The sequence below is a fragment of the Chamaea fasciata genome, unplaced genomic scaffold (genome assembly GCF_029207755.1).
Source record: "Chamaea fasciata isolate MVZ Bird 193981 ecotype frontalis unplaced genomic scaffold, bChaFas1.0.hap1 SCAF_16, whole genome shotgun sequence".
Lineage (NCBI taxonomy): Eukaryota > Metazoa > Chordata > Aves > Passeriformes > Sylviidae > Chamaea > Chamaea fasciata.
In genome coordinates, this window is record NW_027094101.1 from 12,459,088 (window position 1) to 12,480,519 (window position 21,432).

The following is a 21,432-nucleotide window of genomic DNA, read 5'->3' on the forward strand; positions in this document are numbered from 1 at the left end:
CACGAGAACTCCTTTTTTACAACCTCTTCATCCCAGATCAGGAACAAACAAAACAGGTTACCTTGGCCTTAAAAAACCCTGCAATAAAACTGAGCGGGAGGAGCCTACCACCACAGGAAAGAAATTCCATTCTTGTCTCCTGCCACTGTTTCCACAAGAGCACAGATGTTTCTCTTGAGTGGGGAAGAAATGCAACAAATAACGCACACAGCCATTTTCAGATGGAGGTGTCATCACACTGTACCCCCAGAGCAGAATCTCCGCGCAGAGGATGATTAGAGAGAAGGAAACCAGGTTTCCATGAACCAACTCAGCAGCTCCTGTGCAGCCACAGGAACACCTGGATTTTTCCTTCTTCATTCCATACCAATGCCTGTAGTACTGAGACACAAAGGTAAAAACAAACAGAAATACTCTGAGGAAACAAGCCATTTTTTGGGAACTCCCTATTTTGAGCAAGAATATTGCCAGATGAGAGCTGTTTAACTGATGTGATGTGCATAAGGGTTCTGAGGAGTGAAATTATACACAAAGTTTGCTATTTTCCCCATTTAGATCCACTTCTGTTAGCACTCAAGGAATCCACTCACGGATGTTACAGCAGCAGCTTCCTACCATCACCTTATAGTTTTACAGTTCTCCCCAGAGAAAACCAATGCAGTGAAAATACCTGACACACAAACTGTGCACTGTGGAACATTTTATCCATCAGCGAAAGAAATCTCTCACCGGGGAAACAGTGAGAAAACAAATCCCTAAACAGAATCTGACAAAACAAAGTGAAGATCTCCGACTTCTTACACAGCCTAAAGGTCATATTGGTAGGCCATGGATGTAAAAAAAATATCATTTAAAATAATATTAGAGTCCTTCCAGTAATATTAGTATATTTAATATTTTAAAATATATTGAATATTTAATATAAATATATATTTAATATTTTAAGTAATACTGTTAGGCCATGGATGTTAAAAAATTGTTATTTTAAATATATTAGAGTCCTTCCAGTATTGTATGGCAATAATAACAAATGGCCAATGCCTCGATACAAAGCATTATGGAAAGTTTCAAAGGAAGACAGCTTGGGGAATCCTAGCCTTCCGAAAATAAGACTGTGTGACATGAACACGCATGGAAGCGAGCCTTCACTGCCTTGGAATGGTGTTCATTTTAACAGGGAAAATATAATATGATTTTCAGGAGAGGTCTTGATTTTAACAGCGCAGAAGTAAAACTGTTGTGACAGACTCCATGCTGCTGTTTACAATCAATGTCACATTGAAAAGAGCCATGGGATGAGGTGGGAACGTGTGACAGTTTTGGCTTCTTTTCTTCTCTGCCAAGGTCAGGATAAATAATACTCAGGAAATGTAGACTTGAGTTTGGACTCGGAATGTTCATTGTGTCTGATCTATTTACAGTATTTACAGACTCAGGAGCCCTGAGCTCTAACTAGCAAGTTAGAGAAATGAGGTAAAAGGGAGAGCTCCTAACTCTATCCAAGGTCTTTAAGTGATAACTACCCAATACCAGAGTGACACCTGTATTATTTATGTTTTTGACCCAATAATGACCACCCAAGGCCCACAATATGGACCTTTTTCGCCCAATTACAGAAAACCACCCAAACCCATGAAGAAGAAAGTGAAGAAAAACGACAAAGACAACACTCAAACCCCCCCACCTTGACTCATATGTATTAGAATACATTAAAACTCCAAATTCTAAGTTTCTAGAACTCCAACAGAAACGTCCTGCAGAAAAGGAAAGAGCAGTCCTTCCCTTGGGAATTACCAGGAGTGCTCACTGGGGAGGTTCAGCTTGGCCAGCACAAGGTGGCAGAGGGGAACTGGCTGCTCAGAGCCAGGAAAACCACAGGGATGAGCAGGGGGCAGCCAGAAGGGGCTCTGAGAACAGAGAACCCGGCAGGGGCTAAAGTGAACTTGGAACTTTTGCTTGTTACAACTTGCAAAGCCACCAGCTGAAATCAGATCTGTCAGTGAGAACCTGCCTTTGTGGACACACAGCAGGCAGAAGAGTTGCACATAAATCCCTTTTATTTATTACTTATTTTCTCTGAGAGTCTTCTGTTCAAAACCCTAAGTACTCTAGTTTTAATTCTGATATAACCTGCCATTTGAAATATGCAAAGAAGCCTTTTAGCTTTCTTTGGGGAGTGCTCTGTAATGAGGAGATCTATTTAAATCCACTTAAAAGATCCAGCTGACTCAAGGTCTCATTATGTGTGTGATCATATTACTGACACCCAAAAAAGAGCAAAATAGAATGGGAAAACATCAGCCTGCTATCATTTGTTGGAACACTGAGAACTACATGTAGTATCAGAACACATTGATTAATTAATTAATTCTCAAGTAAGCAGGACAGTTTTCACTGGAATGCATAGATTGTATCTTCAAACACTAAACACTGATAAGGTTTTGGTGAATGGAGCAAAATGAGAATCTTTCAACAAAACCAAGTAAACTCCCTGGAAAGACCGGCCTGCACACAGGACAAACTGCATCACCCTGCTGCAGAAACCCCTCTGGCTACAGAAGGAAACCTCACCCTGCCCCAGGATAAAAAACAGACAGCACAAGTCTGCTGCCAACACAGCATAAACCACAGCAAAATGCATTGAAAACGTCTTGACTTTCATACTTCTAGTATTGCTACCAGGCTCTGGAAAACGTAAAATGATTCTTGCAACACAGCACCGACATTTTTGAAAGAGTGAATCTGACTTCATGCTACTTTTATATACCAGTCTAGGACAGGACTTTCCAACTTTACATGCATATTTCTTTCTGAGAGCTGTCACCACCAAATTAAAAGTTTCAACATCATTATTATTATTGTTGTTACTATTATTTAGTACGCTCCATTTCTGTTAAATACAAGGCTAACTTTTCCCTTTGGGTAAATACCTCATTCCCGACTAATCTAGGCTGTCTTGTGAAAGAAGAGCTTGATCCTGCTGAATCCAGGGGAGGCATTTTGGTTGGGATGACAGCAGGTGTGACAGCTCAGCCTGGCTGCACATCACCTCCAGGTGCTACCAAAGAGCTTCTCAGGCTCCAAGGGCACAAGTGCCACACCTGTGAGGGGACAGTCTCAGTACAGTCACCTCCTGCCTCCCTGGCAAACAGCTCCTGCCTTGGTCCTGCACTTCCCTCCCTGCCCCGTTTCGCTCTGGGACATCCCACAGCTGAAAGCAGAAATGTCTGCAGCCAGAAAAAATTCATCCTGAGCAGGAAGTGTCTGTCTTCAAATCTCTAAAAAGCCCCTTAACATCCTCCTGAACAGTTTAGTGAAGTGTTTGGTTGTTTGGGTTTTTGTTTTTGGTTTTTTTTTTCTGGTTTCAAGTAATACAGAGAAGAAATATATTCCTGCCTACTTACAAAATAACTTTTAAGCCCACAAACGGGAGTCAGAAATCCAAGTCACAGAACTCTTCTTAAGGTGAAACATGGAGCAAAAGCTCTTGCCACTGCACTCCCAACTGTCTTGCAGTTTATATTATGACTGGCATAAAGGACATTTGCTATAGAAATGATCATTGAAAACTAAGAACAGTAACGGGGTAGCAGATTTTAACTGGTTGGCTAAGTTGAATTTTGTGCTTTCTGTGGAACAATAGTAATCTGGAGGCTCAGTGTGGTGTCTTCTGCTGAGAAATCCCAGAGCCAGAATGATTCTTTTTCAGCACTGTTCAAGATAGTGGAGCAGGAAATCCCACACCTCACCCTTCCCTGAAGACAGGAATTATTCTCTTCCTCTTAACAGACTGAAAAACACAGACTGGAAACAATAAAAAACAATAGACTGAATATCAAATGAGTCTCCAAAATCTTACTTGCAAATTCAAGCAGCACTGAAGTTGAAATAGGAAAATATTGCCAAGTTAACAAATATTTGGTACATATTATAATCTCCTATTAAACAAATGGGACTTTTTCAACCAAAATTCTTAAATATTTATGTATAGGCATATGGAGACATGGAATAACTTTTTTTTTTTTTTTTTTTTTTAAATCTAGGTTAGGACAACAAGAGCCTGAACTTCTCATACTGGAATTAAACCACTGTTTAATGAATAAATCCTTTGAACATGATTGTATAGCTACAGGAAGTCCCCTGAAACAATCATTTGTAACTATTTTTCTCTGCACTTCATAAATAATGAATAGTTTAAAAGAAAAACAACCCACTGGTATCACATTTTTTTCATGCACTGGTTATGCAAGCAGGCTAAAAGATCCTTTTGAGGAAAAAATGTATTATTTTGACACCTTGCAGTCATTCTCCCTCACAACTGGATTTTTGAGACTTGTGGGAAAAAGCCCCAAAATATAACATGTTTTGCAAGTAAGTAAATCAGTTTATAAAACAGTTTGGAATACAAAACCATTATTCTTTTAATCTAGCATCATAAAAACGTTTCTTCTCACAAGTAATGAGCTATTTATATTTTCTTTTTATTATATATTTCTACTCAGAACACTTATCTACAACCTGGCAAAGTAATTTAGTATGTTTCTATAAATAATGATGAGTGACTTAATTTTTTTAAAATCCTGTAAAAGAGAAACTGTCTCACCCACACTAAATTCCCAAATGTGAAAACCAATTTGCCTGAAAATCTGTACTTTTCTTTTTTTTTAATGGAAAAACCTGGGGAAACAAGGTCATTAGAAAGTGAATATAAAACTATTAGATATATTTGCCTTACACTTCATGTGTTCCAAGTAGGTAATTTGGATAATCTTTCAATAATTACAATGCACTGCTCTCAAAAGAGTTTCTAATAACTCCATCCCATTAACTATTTTGAAGAAAATACCATGCTGCAGTATAAAATGTAATAGCACAGCTGACAAAACAAAAATCCCAAAAGGTTAATATCGGAAAGGAGGATATTAGGAATGCCCTTATCCTTGGTGGAAGCCAGCCATGTTGCTTCACCCTCTTGTTTCCTGTGAAAACCCTATTAATGGATATGGCTCTAATTTCATTTCCAAAGTCGGGTAAGACAAACAAAATGACACCACAGTTGAGTGGCATTTTCTTCGTGTCTGTAGCTTTCCTTGGGCAACTCCTACCAAAACATCACAGGTTAAATTATAAAATCTGATGATATCAGTCCACCAAGTAAGGACTGAGAAATGAACAATTCTGGAAAGCTGGAACCCAACCCTTTTTTATTTATCTTTCCCCAGTACCTGGTAAGGATGTGCTGTCCGAACAAACTCTCTGTGTGTGGGTCCATCACAGCTGCAAACCCCCCCACCACACCAAACCCTGCTGGTGCCACCGCGCTGCTTCCACTCAGTCCAAGAGATCCACAGCATGACTCCATCAAGGCTGAAATTACAGCTCTGTCTCAGGAATTGCTACCCTATCTAGGATTTAGAGCTAATCTCAAATCTGCAATTTCCCCTCAGGAATTAGACACAGGTCCACACTCTCAGATGTCATTGAGAGCCAGGCTGTCACTCAGAGTCCCCTCAGCAATCAGCCTCAAATTATGTTCCTAGAGAAATTCAGTTTTCTCTATGTCCTTCATTTGCCATCATCCCTTGCCTTGGTGACATTGGGAAAACAGTTTAAATCCTCAGCTGGGAAACAGCCTTAGTGTTAGGAAGGTATATGTGTGCTTATGTAGTTTCATAATAGAACACCTACACTTGCATTTTCTAAAGCAACCAAAAAAAGTTACCACCATTCTCCAGATAAACAGGGAATTAACACATTTGTAATGTGCCAAGTTGAAATTTAAATTAAATTTTTAAAAAGACAATGGAAAGAGATTTGCACAGTATTTATTTCACGGGTAGTTATAAGTAACAGAAGACTAGCTATTGCTTTTTGTGCATTTATTTGAAAATGATGAATGAAGCAAGATTTACTGTACCCGAAACATACAAATGGCACAGCATATTTAAAGAATAAATTGCTAAAAGTTTTCTCAGCAATGAACCAGCTAGATAAGTTCTTTTTATGCATCCAGTTGGCAGAACAAGTTAAAAGATTATTTTGCACACTGTGAGTGCATATTACTCTCCTTTTTGGTAGTGGGATAACTGTTAATTGTGAGAGTGGGAAATGCCTTAGCAGGTGTATAAAAAAGCAGAGCAGAAGGGAGAAATAATGAAGGAGAGCATCATGCCTCGGAGAGGAAAATGAGAAAACCTGCTAACACAGAGAACTGATAAGACATGAAACCACAAAATAATAACAATTATCCTTAGGAAGTGGGGTCATTATTGACTGATCCTTGACCAGACTTGATTCTGGCTGGCTTTTAATGCAAACATTAAAATGATGTGCAGACATAAGTTGAATTTTCCTTTATTTCGATTTTCCTCCCTTTTTTTTTTTTTGAGTTATGTAATTTTAAAAAGTGTCTTCAGTATTTATGAACCTACTTATAAAAAGGTAGATCACTGAGAATTTTGAACAAACACTGGCAAAAATAATGAGACCAATAGCTTTAAAAGCCCGGTTTGTTACAATTTCCCTTATAAAAATGCTAAAAACATTTTAAAATACATTTTTGGAAATGAGTCACCATCTGAGTGACCATCTGAGTCTGGTGTGGTATGCAGTGAGCAGTAGAACTCAGCGGAAGATACTGACAATAGTGAGAACAAACCAGAGGCATTGGCTCGTATACTCACCTTCCAGATGATACATTTTTTTAATTTCACATTCTCACCACCAAGATTTATCCTCCTGCTCAGACTTGTTCTCCCAGCCCACCACATTTTTTCCTATACTCAGTTTACTGATTCTCATTTCACTTGCATGAATGCAACTTCATTAACTCCACTTGACACACCTCTAACTTACACCAACACTTTAATAACTTCAGAATCAATCCCATTATCTCCATCATCCAGGAAATGCAGTAGGAAGGTGAAGCCTACACCAATGAACCTCAGTGTTAAAGAAGTCATGTAATAAAAAGCATAATTAATAGTCAAAACAGCAAATGTGTCCAATTTTAGATGCAGTACTCCTATTCCTCCAACTGGCCATTTCCTACAGCGCATAGCAGCAGAATCTGCCCACCAGCTCTTCTGTCAGCTGACTGCCAGTGTCTGGATCACCATCAGCACACTAATAAACCCAGGGAACACTTAACGAGCATTCTGCTAACGATGGAGAGCCACTGCATCTTCCTCTGTTGGGCAGCTGTAATATTACAAACCCACTGCACAACCTGAAGTTACTTTCTAGCCCAGAGAGACACTACCACTCACAATGGCTGAGGCTGGAAGGTGCTGCAGCAGCCCTCCTATTAGAGGGTAAAAATGAGCTGAGGCACAGACTTCTTGTTAAACACAGCATAAAAAGGGTCCTGGTTAATTCCTTTTCATGGCTTAGTCATCTTAACTCCAACTATTCCCTGACTGGCTGCAGCAAGCTCCTGCTGCAGGTTTCCCTTGCAGCCTCTGACTGCTGATTTCTTCCTGCCGTACTACGACTGCAGGCTTTTACCTGGCTACACTGTGACTGCAGGTTCCAACAACAGGCTCTGACTGCAGACCCAGACTGACCTCACAGCCGTGATTCTCTCTCCTCAGGATCCTGCTTCATGATCCTCAAGAATCCTCCTCCATGATAATCCTCCCCTTACCAGCTGAACCCCTTTTTTATCTCCCTCATCCTGATTGGATACAGCTGTGACTCATCAGGGGCAAGGCTGTATTGTTAATTAACACAGCCGTTACTTATTAGGGGTGTGGTCACCTGTATTCCCTTCTCCGACAGGAAGGGAGCTCTGGAAGCTTCCTGGCCCAGCCCCAGGGCTCCAGCAGGGACGCCCAGAGCTGGCTGACCAGGAGAGTGTCCATATAGAAACAAATTATTTAGGAACAGGAGAGCTGGCTGCAGGAGAACAGGGAGAATTCTCGCAAAGCTGAGATTCAGTTTTGCCACTTCACAAACACCATCCAGTTGCACTTGATGAAGATAATTATGCTGTCCCTGGAGAGAACAGTCCAAGGTTGACACTGATGTATGAAGTGACTCTGGAGAGTGTTGGAAGCTGCAGAGTGCAAAGGCTCCTGCTGTCTTTTAGTTACACAAATCTCATCACCAGGGTGGAAAGCTTCTCTGTTTTCACCATGATTAATAAAGACAAACTTGTTCCCTTGCATCTTTTACTGAGTATACATCAAAAGCCTGTAATGAAAGGGCACTGATTTATAGCTAAAAGGTGTACAAAAAAAAAACCCCAAAAGAACCAGTCTCTTGGTGCATTCAAGCATAGGATCAGAATAGTGAGCTGAATTCCTCGCATTCCAGTGAGTAAAAGGAAAAACTGGCAGATTGTAAAATCTTTCCCAGATTATAAAGGACTGTTTCTACTGAACAGTTTCTACTGAATTCAATCTTCAAGTTCAAACACCTCATGTGCTTCTTACAGTCAATGAAGTGCTACCAACAAAACTGTATTGAACTTACTTTTGCTTTTATACTGCAGTTCAGATATACCATGATTTGGCTCAGGTTCTTTCAGATTTCTCTAATCTAATTAAAAACCAATCTCTGCATAGAACTGATTCAAACATGGCAAAGTGATGGCTGTGCTCTGTTCTAATGGCATTCAAGGTTACAGTCATATAAATCTTTGGATCAAAGAGCCTAGAAAAAGTAAAAATCCTCCTGCCAAATCAGTAATGAATTTCTAAGAAGACAAGGGAGTTACTTTTCCTGCAGAAAGATTGTGCTACTTTTGCTATGTATATTCATCTATAAACAGCAATTGCTTTGTGTCAAAAGACAAGCAGCTGGCTAGACAGAATGCTGATGCCATTGAAATTCATATGTTAAAAGTTAACGGGTTTTTAGCAATTCTATAATTCTACTCTTCCAGTAAGGCTTTTGAAAACTCCATTATGCACTGGCAAAAAAACGAGTGAAGGAAAAGCTTTTGTTTCGTATATTGTTGCGCATTTCCTGGTTCACAGACTCTCACTTCAGATGCTGCAGCTCACTTGAAACCATGAAGAAAAACAAAAATTTTAATTCCTTCCAAGGATGGAAGCAGAAGTGTCCTTAGCCATTCTGACAGTGGGTGACACTGGTCTGTAACCAGTTCCTCCCTGGGGTTTGGTCAGACAGGTGAACTACACACAGGCAAAGGCCCTGTAGGCCACTGTAGGGTAGGACAGGACCTGACAAACCCAAACCTTCCTTCTGGCAGGCAGAAAGCCCAATTTGTTGTTCAGTGCTCTTGGATACAAATCAGCATTCGCGGGCACATACAGAACCAGAATCCCATTCTTCCTGCCTAGGCCAAATCCGGGAGGTATTTCAGTTCTGAGGAAAGATAAGAGGGACTAAAGAAATGATTGCCATGGGCATAAATTGTGTCGTTTACCACATCCGCTCATGAGCATCTCATGAATTTACACAAGTGTCCAAGCAGCTCATGTTTGAGTCCCCAGTTAGTTCCCAGGTGAGCACACCATTAGCTCCTGTGTAAGTGCTTAATTAGTTCATGGGCACCATCAGTTAACAAACCCCTTGCAGGGCCCAGGCAGCCTGTCACAGGTGTGTCACCACAGCTCTGACAGCAGGGTCACAGAAGCACCACAGCCAGAACCTCTGCCTGCCTGAGCTGCACATGGGGCTCAGGAACGGCCAGGAAGGAATCATCTTTCAGGGAATGAGGGAAAACAGCCTGGGAGACACTTCAGAATATTCATGGGAGAAGAAACTGCTGGAAACATGCAAGTGGAGCTGCAGAAGAGGAATCTTTTGTTGATCTTTCTCAGTTTTGAAAACTAATTACTCCAAATGAGGGGGAACAGCTGTGGGCTCTGGGTCTCCTCCACCTTGGCTGTTTCCTGAACCTGCCCCAGCCTCTTTCACTCACTCATTCTCTCTCGTACTGACACATCTTTCTGATGAAAACTAAAAATAAACGTTTCAGTCTTGCTTTTGGTATCTCCCACTACCAGCCAGGTGGACTGTGAGTTAGGATTGCTACCACGGTGGTCACACTCCAGCCTTCAGTGTGACAGTAAACTTTATGCTTTTTGGAAGACAAATACTGCGGGTGTAATGCTACAGATAAATGCTTGATAGCACACAAAATGCTCTAGGAGAAAACTGTTTTCTAGCACAAATTTGAAATTGGTTTTGTCGCATTCCTTCCCTCTACACCAGCATCATATAAAATGTAACTCTAAAAATTTTAGCTGTGTTAAAGAAAAAACTCAGAGTCTCAGTCGCACAGCAAGTGCACACACACATATTTAAATATGTACACACTTAAATGCTTCCAGTCCTTTTTCACAAAGCACAAGCACAACATAATACGTACATTAGTCAGCCAGCACAGGGTAACTTCTACAAAATCATAATTCACAACGATTTAAGAAGGTTTTGGTGTTTCTCTTAGAAAGCTGCACAAACAAAACCTGCAGAGCACCAGCAGCTGAGTGTTTCAGAAATGCAATTAAGCCCCATGCAGGGATTGCAAACAGGCTGCAGCCTCCCATTTCAGCCCATGGACTCTGCAATGTGCTACCAAATACTTAACCACTGGTTGCCTATGTGCTCGTATTGGGACATCTCTCTGGTGTGCTAATTTGTTCAGACTGTAGCTGCCAAAATAAAATGACATAAAAGAGACTAATGCATCACTTACATCCCACCTGAGTAAAATAAGAAAACATCTGTTAAAGACCTTTAAATGTTTGTTTAATTAAGGCAAAAAAAAAGCAGGGAATAAATGTCTGTTTCTTCCTCTCTTCTAGAATTGGGTTCATTCATTGTGGTTGGTGGATTTTTTCTGTAGCTGGATGTAGCTGGTCCAAATACAGGCTTACTTGCACACTGTACTAGAAACTGGGCCTGAGCTTTTGGTGAAAGAAATGGAAAAAAGATGCTATTTTCCCCTGATCTTCATCACCCATGTTCATCACAGAGAGTGCAAAAAAGTTTCTCACCTCAGTAGGTAAGGGTAAAAATCCCCTGAATCCCAAAAGCTGGCTGTGCTGGCTGCAGTGCCAGCAGTACAGATGTCCATCAGTGCTTACTCATCCACCCTGAGAATGGATCCTCCATCCCAAACTGCTCCTCTCTGGAACAGCTTCTCCACGGGTGGGACTAGGGAGCTTGAACAAGCAGCAAAATAAACCCAGCACAGTTAGCAGGCTCAGGGTCACAACTGGCAAAGCATTCCAGGACCCAGCCAGATGCTGACATGCAATGGGTTCCTGAGGAATTCTAACGTTTCTAATTTTCTAAAGGCAGATTGCTTGAAAGCATCTGATAAGCACTTCTGTCCTCCAGGATTTTGCAACGTTTTTGTTTGTTATGGAAGGGCTGCAGCACTGAGGAGGCTGCAGTTTAAAGGTGGCTGAAACGCTCCCTGCCAGCAGCAGTCCCAGTCTAGGGAAGGACATTCCATTGCCAATGCAAAATAATAAAATATTAGAATCCAAGCCTTCCTAGATAGATGCTAAGCTGAATTAATGACAAATACTTCTCCTGTGTCCTCTTTAATCTCTTAAACGTGGTCTTGTTTCTCTCCCTGAAACACCCTCCTCTCATTCAAACACTGATTTGAAGTGAGACATTTCTATGGGAAAAATACCCAACATTAAAAATTTTGTGGCAGTTTGTTACTGAAAAGAATCCTGAAAAGAATATGTGCTGCAGGCAAAGCAGTCCTGACTTGGGGAATTTGCCTTATTTGATTCTCATTTAACACAAAAGAAGTCAAAAAAAGAAGACATAGTACAGTTCTACTGTGTGCTAACTGAAGATTAGGAATCATCAGGGTCCTACAAGAAGTACTGTGCATTGGAATGCTGACTCTTTCAGGGCTCCTAAGGATAATGGCAAACAACATTATACAAGCTCATATTGTGCATACCCTGCATAGAACTAGTCTGATTGGGTTTGATTTTCACTTTGGCCAGGCTTACAGTTTGTTTTTAAACACTGTTATCTTTTAATTATTTTATTATCAATACTGGCATTCAGCCCAGACGATGGGCACCGTTGATATTTTCCCATTTTCTCCATCTACTTTAAGGCTGTTGACTTAACAGAAGTATGAAAACATTTCTCTATTAGCCAAAATTCATTACTGCTGTTTAAAAATAGTTCGATGCACTCAAGGCATAGTGATGCATACACACACCTAGCAATCTGATGGCACGTTTTTAAACTTATTAATGGAAAAACGACAATTAGCAGAATTACTGGAAAGTTATTAAGGATCAATGGATCCATTTACTGGGAGGAAATGAGAAAATAATTCCAGTTCTTCTGATAATGCTTTTCAAATTATCATACTGGCATAGGAATGGATTCATTTACAGCAACAGTTTGGAAGCAGTGGGATTTCTGACAAATGCCGTGCTGGGTTTTGGTTACTAATGGTTACAACTGCCTGCAAAGAATGCCACCTTCTAAGAGATAAGGGAGAGAAACGTGGCACGAGGGGAAAAAGCAAAGATTAGGAGTGCTCTTCCCTCTGAAAGCAAAGTTAGTGCTGGGAACAGCTAATTACAAATTTGTCACGACACAGCCCGAGCTCCTGGGCTGGCAAAGTAACACACAACAGTCCCAGGAGAAATAAAAGGAAGGATTTCTAACAGAGCCTGCAGTGAACAAGTCTAAGAGGAATTGTAAACCTACAAGGAGAGATCCTGAACAAAAGCTGCTGCTGCTGCTGCTGCCTTGTGTTTGGGGCTGGAGGCAGGCTCTGCCAAAGGTGCCGATTTCTCAAGGTGTAATTACAGGCTGTGCTAATTGCCACGGTCAGCAGCACGGTGCAGGCTCCAGAGAGCCCAGGAGGCATTCTGCTGTGACTGAAGGGACTCAGAAATACCCCGTGTACCCATGCTGCACAGTCCCACAGAGAAAGGACAAATGGCTTTATTCAGGAAGAAAGGGGATAAGTGAGATTTTTTTTTGTTTCATTATTCTGGCTAAAGTAAAAAAACAAAACAAAACAAAACAAAACAAAAAAAACAAACAAAAACCCAAACAAACAAACAAACAAACAAAAACCAAACCAAACCAAACCAAGAAAAACCCCACTCTTTTGAATTTCTAGGGAGGCTTAGGACAGTCAGGAGGGACAACCACCCTGCACTGGGCAGCCCCAAACCACTGCAGCTTTTGGGCTCATACACAGCAGAACACCTTTGAAATTCACATTTTTGGCACCACAGACTGCTGATGGCTTTGTCATCTGTCTCAATAATTACTGCAACAAAGAAGCAAACTCTGTGGGCTGGAGAATATTTTCCCATAACGTTTCCTCATGTATTGTTTATACTATATATTTTACCATTTGCAGCATTATTAGAGGCCTCAACAACCATTTGGTAGTGTCTGCAACATAATTGAATAGAGTTTTATAAGCCCAGTGAGTAGGAATAAATATTTAATTCTTACGTACCACATGACAGGGGGAATTGTTTCAGCCAGTAAATCTTTTTGTTATTCTACTTTTGCATATGCACTTTCTGTTGAGACAGAAATGCTTGTACAAAACCTTCTCAGTTACTTCAATGAAAATAAAATATTTGGCAAGTCATTTTTATTTAAAACTTTGCCTCTTCTTTTCATAGATAAAAGCAACAATTTTTTTTTTATCTTTTTAAACTAATCCAAGAAAATAGAGACTTAAATCAATGAAAGGAGAGGAGAAAAAGAAGCAATAAAAATAACAGTGGAATAAACACGCATCAGTTTAACCCTGTGCTTCCCAAGAGTCACATCCCTTTCACTTCCCAGGTAACAAAGAGCAAAAAGTGGCAGCAAAAGGACAAACACCTTCCCCCAAGCCCATGCTTTTATGAAGGCTTCAATAACACAAAATAATAACAATAATAATACTAAACCTCAAATCAGCCAGAGGTTCAGAACATTACCAGGGATTTTAACATGCTGAACGCAGTGTTATTTGTTGATGTTTTGAGACAATGGATAATTTGGCAGAAATGTGTTGTTTTGTTGGGTTTTTTTTTAAATGCAAATAAACAAAAAAACGACCATGAGGGATCCTGAGACTGTTTTTAGCTGCAGCAGGAAAACAACATTTCTACCTCCAGTGGGAACTTACCTTCACAAAGAAAGTAGGGACTTGAGAATAGATTAGTTGGGGATTTTGATTTTTAAGAAATTAAAAATTCTCTACCTCCTCTCAATATGTAAAAGTAAAAATAACACTGTCTCATAAATGTTATAGGAGTCCAAATTTCAGTTACAAAAATAGAAATAGAAATGGAAGAAAGTTTTACAGAGTTCTATTAATTTAAGTCTGTGTAAACTGAAGAAATTCACCAGGTCTTTTGATATGCTAACAACCAGATTTCCTCTGCCAGATGGGGGTGTCCAGAGAGACCAAGTCCCTACTGTTATTGTTTATACAACAAATTATTGTTCTGTTGTCCTAGGGAATATGATAGCGGGAGTTCAAGGTAAAGTCTCATCTAGATGGAACTTCTCACAAAATTAACAGTTCTAATTCGTTTATGTTCAAACCCAACATGGAATCAGAATAAGTGCTCTTATAATTCAACTCCAAATTTCACAGCAGTGCTTCCAGTGCTTTTGGACCAGCCGAAAAGATGAGCTGTTTTGCCTGTGTTTGGGCTTTTGGGGGTTTATTTTTTGTTTGTTTTCCTGTTGCTTTTTTGGTTATTTTTCCCAATTCAGTGAGCAAATGGAATGGATTTACTAGTTTTTCCTCAGAAAAAAGGTAAAAGCACAATGGCCTGCTGATGGACAAGACAAAATGGGGCAGGGTGCTAAAAATCTCCAATCAAATTGAAGTAACTATATTATATCCTGTAATCCTCATTAAAAACTAAAAACGTAACAAAACTGCACTGCTGAGATTTCAATACCTGACTGAGATTTCTAAGAAAACAAATTTTCCTTCCTTTCCAATGAATTACAGGAAACACAGCATTACAGAAGGAAAGCAGTGAAACACAGAGCTGCTGAGAGGATAAACTGTTCCCCACTAGGATGGGGCAAGTTCTGCCTTCCCCATCAGTTACCTGGTGCTGGAAGGATCCCTGCACAGCAGGGTCTATTTTTATATCCCAACTTAGCCACTGTGCCAAAAGAACATCCAAAGAACTTTAGGTGGTGCAGCTGGGATCTGATTCACACCAAAAGAATAAAAAGCCGTCAAGGCAGAATGATTCCCTGGAAGTTTGACTTGGAAACAATCTGTTTTCCCTTGCCCCATGCTATCTGGGATCACTAGAGTTAATTTTAAGGACTCGTTTATGTGTGCAATATTTTTAAAACGTGTATTTATTAGTAGTCTAAACAGGCCATCCAAAAAAGTGATGGAACAAGGACTGCAAAACACAGGACTGGAGCAGATTAACCTTCATGAGCTAAACAATAATCTGAGAGACTTGTACTTTTATATGGGCCATATTCATTTGGGCAGAGAACTTCATTTCACAACGCTGTCAACCCAACAGCACTTTTATGGGTGAGATTCACTCTATATTCACTCTGCAAAATACATCAAGGAGATGGACTGCTTTTGTTTTACTTTAGCAAGGGAGAAAGAGCTGAGCAATAACTGTGTTATAACGATTATTAATGTCAGTGTAAGAGAGCTCCGTGAAGACAAAGGAATCACATCTCCATCCAATTTGCTGTATGCTCAAACTGCTATCACTTTGTTGAATGAAGCACAGAAACACCAATTTGTAAAGGCAGGAACTTGGCCAAAGTTGTCTTTATAGTGTCATATAAACTAAATGGTAGCATCCAGTACTTTAGATGGCACTAGGAGCCACTTTGCAAAGTTACTCTCCTTGTATCGTGCCTTTTTCTTCTAATTAAGTAGTCACTATATAATAGCCAGCTGCTCACACATTACCTCTCACTGTTCTCAAGATAACAAGCTGTAATAATTGTGGGGAAACCCAAGCTCATGGTCGATTCTAGGATATCACCGTAAAACAGCAACAGGCCATAACAGCATTTAAACTCTTGTCTTCTGCACTCCAGTCACAATATCCATCTCAATACATACTTCAAAAACTCATGGAATTCTTTCTATTCACTTCAATACTTACTAAAGTTTTTTTTCTCTTGAAAGCTCAGCATTGTTTTATGGGAAATGCAGACAGACCTTACACTTTAGTAACTTTTCCTTCCCCTTCTCCCACTCAACATTTTCACAGTACAGGAAGCTACAGGCATCACTTTTGCTTTCTCTCTCTTTCCAAGACTTGATGATATTTAGAAAACTCCTCATTCTAAGCAGTGGCTTTGCTTCTCCATAAGTGTTCAATATCCTTTCTAACTCTTACAGACAGTTCTGCACCCTCCTCCTTAAGGCCAAAACCAGGAGTGAAACATCATTGTTGGGGGCAGCATCTTTGCAGGTTTAAGGTCTGAGGTCACCAACAGTGGCTGAATCATGAGGAAAAAAAAGCCTGCTGATCTCATACAGAACACAGGCACTTACTCATAGTTCTCAGTTGTTCTGAGCCTTCTTAAAGTAACCTTTTCAAACCTTCAAGTATTCTTCAAACCTAAAATTTGTCTAGAGAGAATATTGAAATCTCCAAGCAATTTTGTTTTCAACTGAAAACTTTTTGTTCTGCCTTTTCTTTTTCTTTGTATTTATTTACTTCCCCCCCACACCTTGTCAAAATCATCAATCTCACTTGTTCCAGCTGCTCTGTAGCATTTGCAATGGACAGGGGTAACACATCTGTGGCAAACATAAAGCTCAGCTCTGATCAGTGCAATCAGATATATGGAAATTGTTTGACACACTTCCTCCACATGTGGGCTCAGACAACTTTAAAACAAGCATTAAAATGTATGAATATGTAACTGGAACAAGTCTAAGAGCCTTCTGATGCCGCATGTCACTGCTCACAGGGCTGACTGGATCACATTTCAGTTGTTTGAGAAGCTCCTCCATGATCCTTCCAAGGCCAAAGGTATTGGAGTGCAGTGAGTGAAAATGTTGGAGTCCAAGGATGAAGATTTAGGCACCAGTGCCATGTTTGGCTTCTTCTCCCAAAACATCTGCACTGCCATTCTGTGTTAGGAATTTTATCCAGGACCTAACACAACTCTGCCCCTTTATAGATGTGGCTCATCCCAGGAAGTCATCATGGAGTGATGCGGGGCAAAGACAAAGATGTGACAAAATGCTGTTTGTGAACTAAACACAGCGAACTGGAGGGAGGGGACACAGAACTTCTCTCCTTCTCTTTTGTAGCCATGCCTATTTCCTGCTGTAATAATTAGGATAACACAAATTTGCTTGTATGAAATAGTCATTTACCAGAAAAAAATGGACTTGTTTAGAAGGAGAAATGAAGCACTAAGATTTTCTCTATACTTTACACTGGGGATAAGTGACAAAAATGGAAACTGTATGGAGACCAAATTGTTTCATAAGAAAGAGAAATTGAACTGAAATTTGAAAATAACTATTATTTGAAAAGAGAAAAGGAAGCCTAATGAAATAACATTACACAACTGAATTTGATTCTTTTAGAACCACCAAAAAAGACAGATTGATTCCCATTTATAATTTGGATTTCCTGTAACCATGCCAGAAGATGTCAAAATCTGTTACAGCTGATGTCTGCCTCTTATTGTGCATCAGATTCTAAGATTCAGCTTTATGCATTTTTTCACAATACAACAGAATTTTAAAGACATATCTCGGCGTGTATGTACCCAAATGACAAACTAATGCTAAAACAATTGTTGTCTAGTACTGCAAAAAGGATGAGCTGGGACTCATCTGAACTACCAGGACCAGCAGAGTTCCTGTTTGCTGCGTGAAGAGAAGCAAGAAGGACAAAAGCAGAACCTCTGACTCCTTCATTCCTCAGCACTTCTGTGGAGTCAGCAGCACAGGCATCAGCTCGGCTCTGATTTCATTGTATTGGTCTGCAAACTTTACACCTGGACACAATCTAAACCTAACCAGCCCAGTGAGACCCAAAGGGCCAATGTGTGCCGCATTTAAAGTGGTTTAATCCCTGAGCCACGAGTGCTGGACGAAGCGCTAACCAGTGTGGGAGCCTCCTCAGAACCACCTGCAAGGTGCATCATCAACCCCTCATCACTACCCCAGCCTTACCCTTGCAGCCAAATTCCTTCTGTCGCATATTCCAAATCCAGCAGAGGCTGGGATTTCTACAAACCCAGCCAGTTCTGCCCACTGGAACCAGTAAGTCACAGGATCAACGCGCTCTGACAAGCAGCAAACACAAACAGGCACAAAAATTTGCTTTTCCAAAGTGCTCCACCCAGGTTCCAGTTTCCCACTTCTCCCTGAAGCCTCTCAGTGCTGCACTTTACCCAGCGGTGTTAAGAAGAAAATGAACCATTTTTTCTGACATACAGAAATCATATTTAGTCAACAAGTGACCTCCTCAACAGTGAAATAATTTAAGAACTCTGCTTAAAAACTGCTCTCTAACTGCAAATTTTTTCCTTAGAAAATTCATTACTAAAAAATCTACTTCTCAGTGATATTTTAGCAAGCACTTGTAATCTCAGTAACATTATATAACAGAGTATTTGGTGGTCTCAATTTACACACACTTTTTAGAAAGCATTAGAAAGGCAGATTATCATAATTTGTAAAAAAGACTCTAAATCACCTTAGATCTGAACACAGAACTATTATAAAAACCAAGACACACTCAGGGAGTTCAATAAGCCATTTATAGTCTTTCACAACAAACAAGACGCTTTTTTTCATTTTAAGGCTTTATGACAACTGAAAGCAAAGCACAAAGCCACCTATCATTCTCCAAGACATCTATTAGTGCTTATTTAAAAAAAAAAGGCAAACAAAAAAAGGAAACAGCCCAACAACCAAAATCAACAAGTGCCTCAAAATTACTTCAAACAATTTTTCCTTTTACCCCCATTTCTCAACAGCCAATACAGTGCAGTGCAAGGGTTTGATGCATAAGGACACTTGACAGTATCAGCTAAAATCTGACACTGTGAGATGCTACTGTGATTTATAATCCATTAATAAAACTGCTGCAGATTTATAACCTGCCCAGAAGCTCCGGGAATGGTAAACTCTGATTTAGTATATAAACAGTATGGATATGATGGTCTAAATAAGGACATTCCAAATATTTCAAAAGCTCCTTCATTCAGCACTGCTCATGCTTGAGTTTTCTCAAGGTAAACTCTACCAGTTTAACAAAGAAGGTGGCAGTGCATTTAAAGTCTGTTACCAAAGTAAATTAGGAAAAGGCATTCATTTTCAGGACACCCTTCTAGCAAAACTTCACTGCATTCCAAAGTAGAATCCATGGGTAAAACCGTGTTTTTAACTAAATCACAATTTCTGAGGTCAGTGCATACCATTAGATAAGCCTGCTTGATGTCTCCTATACCAAAGGCAAGCAGATACCAGGTTTTTTTATTATTATTCAATTACTTGACTGTCAAATCTTCTCCCGTCTGTTGTCACCTTCTGATTCTGCAGTGACTGGGCTGCAGCAGCAAGCAGCAGGATTTGTTTGTCACCGACCCAGAGTTTGCCTGCTCAGCTCCAGCACTGATACAAAGCTGCAGGTAAAAAAACCACCCTGGAAGTCCCTCTTCTTACAGGAACTGAAACTTACCTCACAGTTTTGCTTCATATGGCAAAAGCCAAATTAAGTCCAGATTTACCTCTATCTACAATATCGAAATTATTTAAAATTTGGCCTTGTCACCTCAGCTTTCATTCACATCTACCAAAAAAACCCCCAAAACTTCCCTCAGAGAGTTCCTGCCTTGCTCTCTCCATGTACATTTACATGTACACTGTACATTTTCTGGTGAGAAAGGACAATTTGGAAAAAAAAAAAAAAAAAGCAGCACAGCAGGTTTGGAAGAAAGTCACCACTTAGGGGAAACGACAGAATACAATAGAGAAAGTACTACTGAAGTATTCTAAACACTAAAGGAATTTACACATTACCAAGGAGAAGTTCTCCTACTGGAAAATGAATTTAGCAAGCGTGATGGTAGAAAAAAAGAGAAATGTGAGCAAGAATCAGAATTACTAAAGGATCAAATAAACAGAAGGTGTCAATATGTTCTAATTTTGAATAGGCAAGTTTATCCTTCCTCTGAAATTTCATAAAATATAGTTAATTCCTGTTTCAAGAACCTCTGTCTAAAACCTTCACGTAGGAATTAATCAGCCTGTTTGCCATGGCCTCTTCAGCTGGTCAGTGACGCAGGAGAACCACCCCAGTTCTGGGCTCTAACACGGACCAGCAAACCTCCCACCCCACAAAGATTATTAATTCTCAAGGCTCTTCTCACTCTGACAGTGGGCTTTAGCTAAGAAATATGTTTTTAGAAGTCAAGATTCCTTTATACTATTTGAAAGCAAAAGATTTGGACTACATTTGAATTCCTATCTTCCTTTTGTGAGCACTACTTCCAGAAAGAACAGAGAAGAGACTGCAAAGTTTTTTAAAAGGGGTGGCAAATGCAGAAATTCCCAGTTAGTGCTGTAAAGATCGTGGGGGGAAAGGCAGTTGAGAGCATTATTTACAGCAAAGTTTAGATACCAGCTACAAGCCATTTTCAGAAGCTGTTCTTATCTATATATCACACCTTGATGCTCGAGTTCTTACAGCTGGATATTTATGAAGGCAATTTGAGTGGTGCCTTGAATAATAACACTGAGGGAAGACTTGGCTCTGATAGAAGTACCCCCTTTAACCAACTGCCTTTGTCGCAAGAGCAACACAGTGATTTAACACAATCAGCCTTAAATGACATTGTTCCCACAGTATATGTAAATAAACCAGGGCCATTAATTCAGATTTTCAGTAACAGACAGATGCATTTGGGAGGAAAAAAAAAAAAAAAAAAAAAAAAAAGCACGGTCTAAAAAGATATTCAAATTGTGTTTCCCTAATTCAGCAATACAAAATTATCCAGGTAAAATATACCCTGGCACACATCTGAAATGAACCTTGAACACCAATCGCAAAATCCCCGTCTCAGACTGATGATTCATCAGAGGGATATTGCACCTACTTGTATCATTTACATCATTAACAAGGTTTTCTATAAGCATGTTCTGCTAATTAAAAACAAACAAACAAACAAACAAAACAAAACCCAACAACAACAAAAAACCCCAACAAAACCAGGTTATATGCTGGTGACATTCTTCCTTTAGCTGTTTATCATTTAGAAAACAAAATATGATGAAAATCTTAAATCAGAAACAAAAGCGAACGTTTGTTTTGGATTTTCAGACCGACGGTCAGCACAGATCCAGCAATTCAATAGGTAATTAAAAAAAGGCTATATTTTTTTTTTTATTATTTTTCTCTGTGTAGACAGGACTACTGCTGTGGCTGCGGGGAGACAGACATTCCTGACATGTCTGCAGGAATATTT

At 39.8% G+C, this 21,432-nt stretch overlaps 1 protein-coding gene across 24 annotated transcripts in view; it reads right to left on the reverse strand.

Moving 5' to 3' along the window:
* Positions 1-21,432, reverse strand: part of RBFOX1 (RNA binding fox-1 homolog 1) — a 1,151,565-nt gene that overhangs the window by 409,191 nt on the left and 720,942 nt on the right. The window contains exon 1 of one of the 24 annotated variants that reach the window (XM_066197705.1): positions 7,566-7,724. The exons of 22 other annotated variants lie outside the window; for them this stretch is intronic. The gene's annotated coding sequence lies outside the window, so the exon portion shown is untranslated. Of the gene's footprint in view, positions 1-7,506; positions 7,524-7,565; positions 7,725-21,432 lie in introns of those variants that run through there. One more of the 24 variants, XM_066197706.1, reaches the window with a different exon arrangement.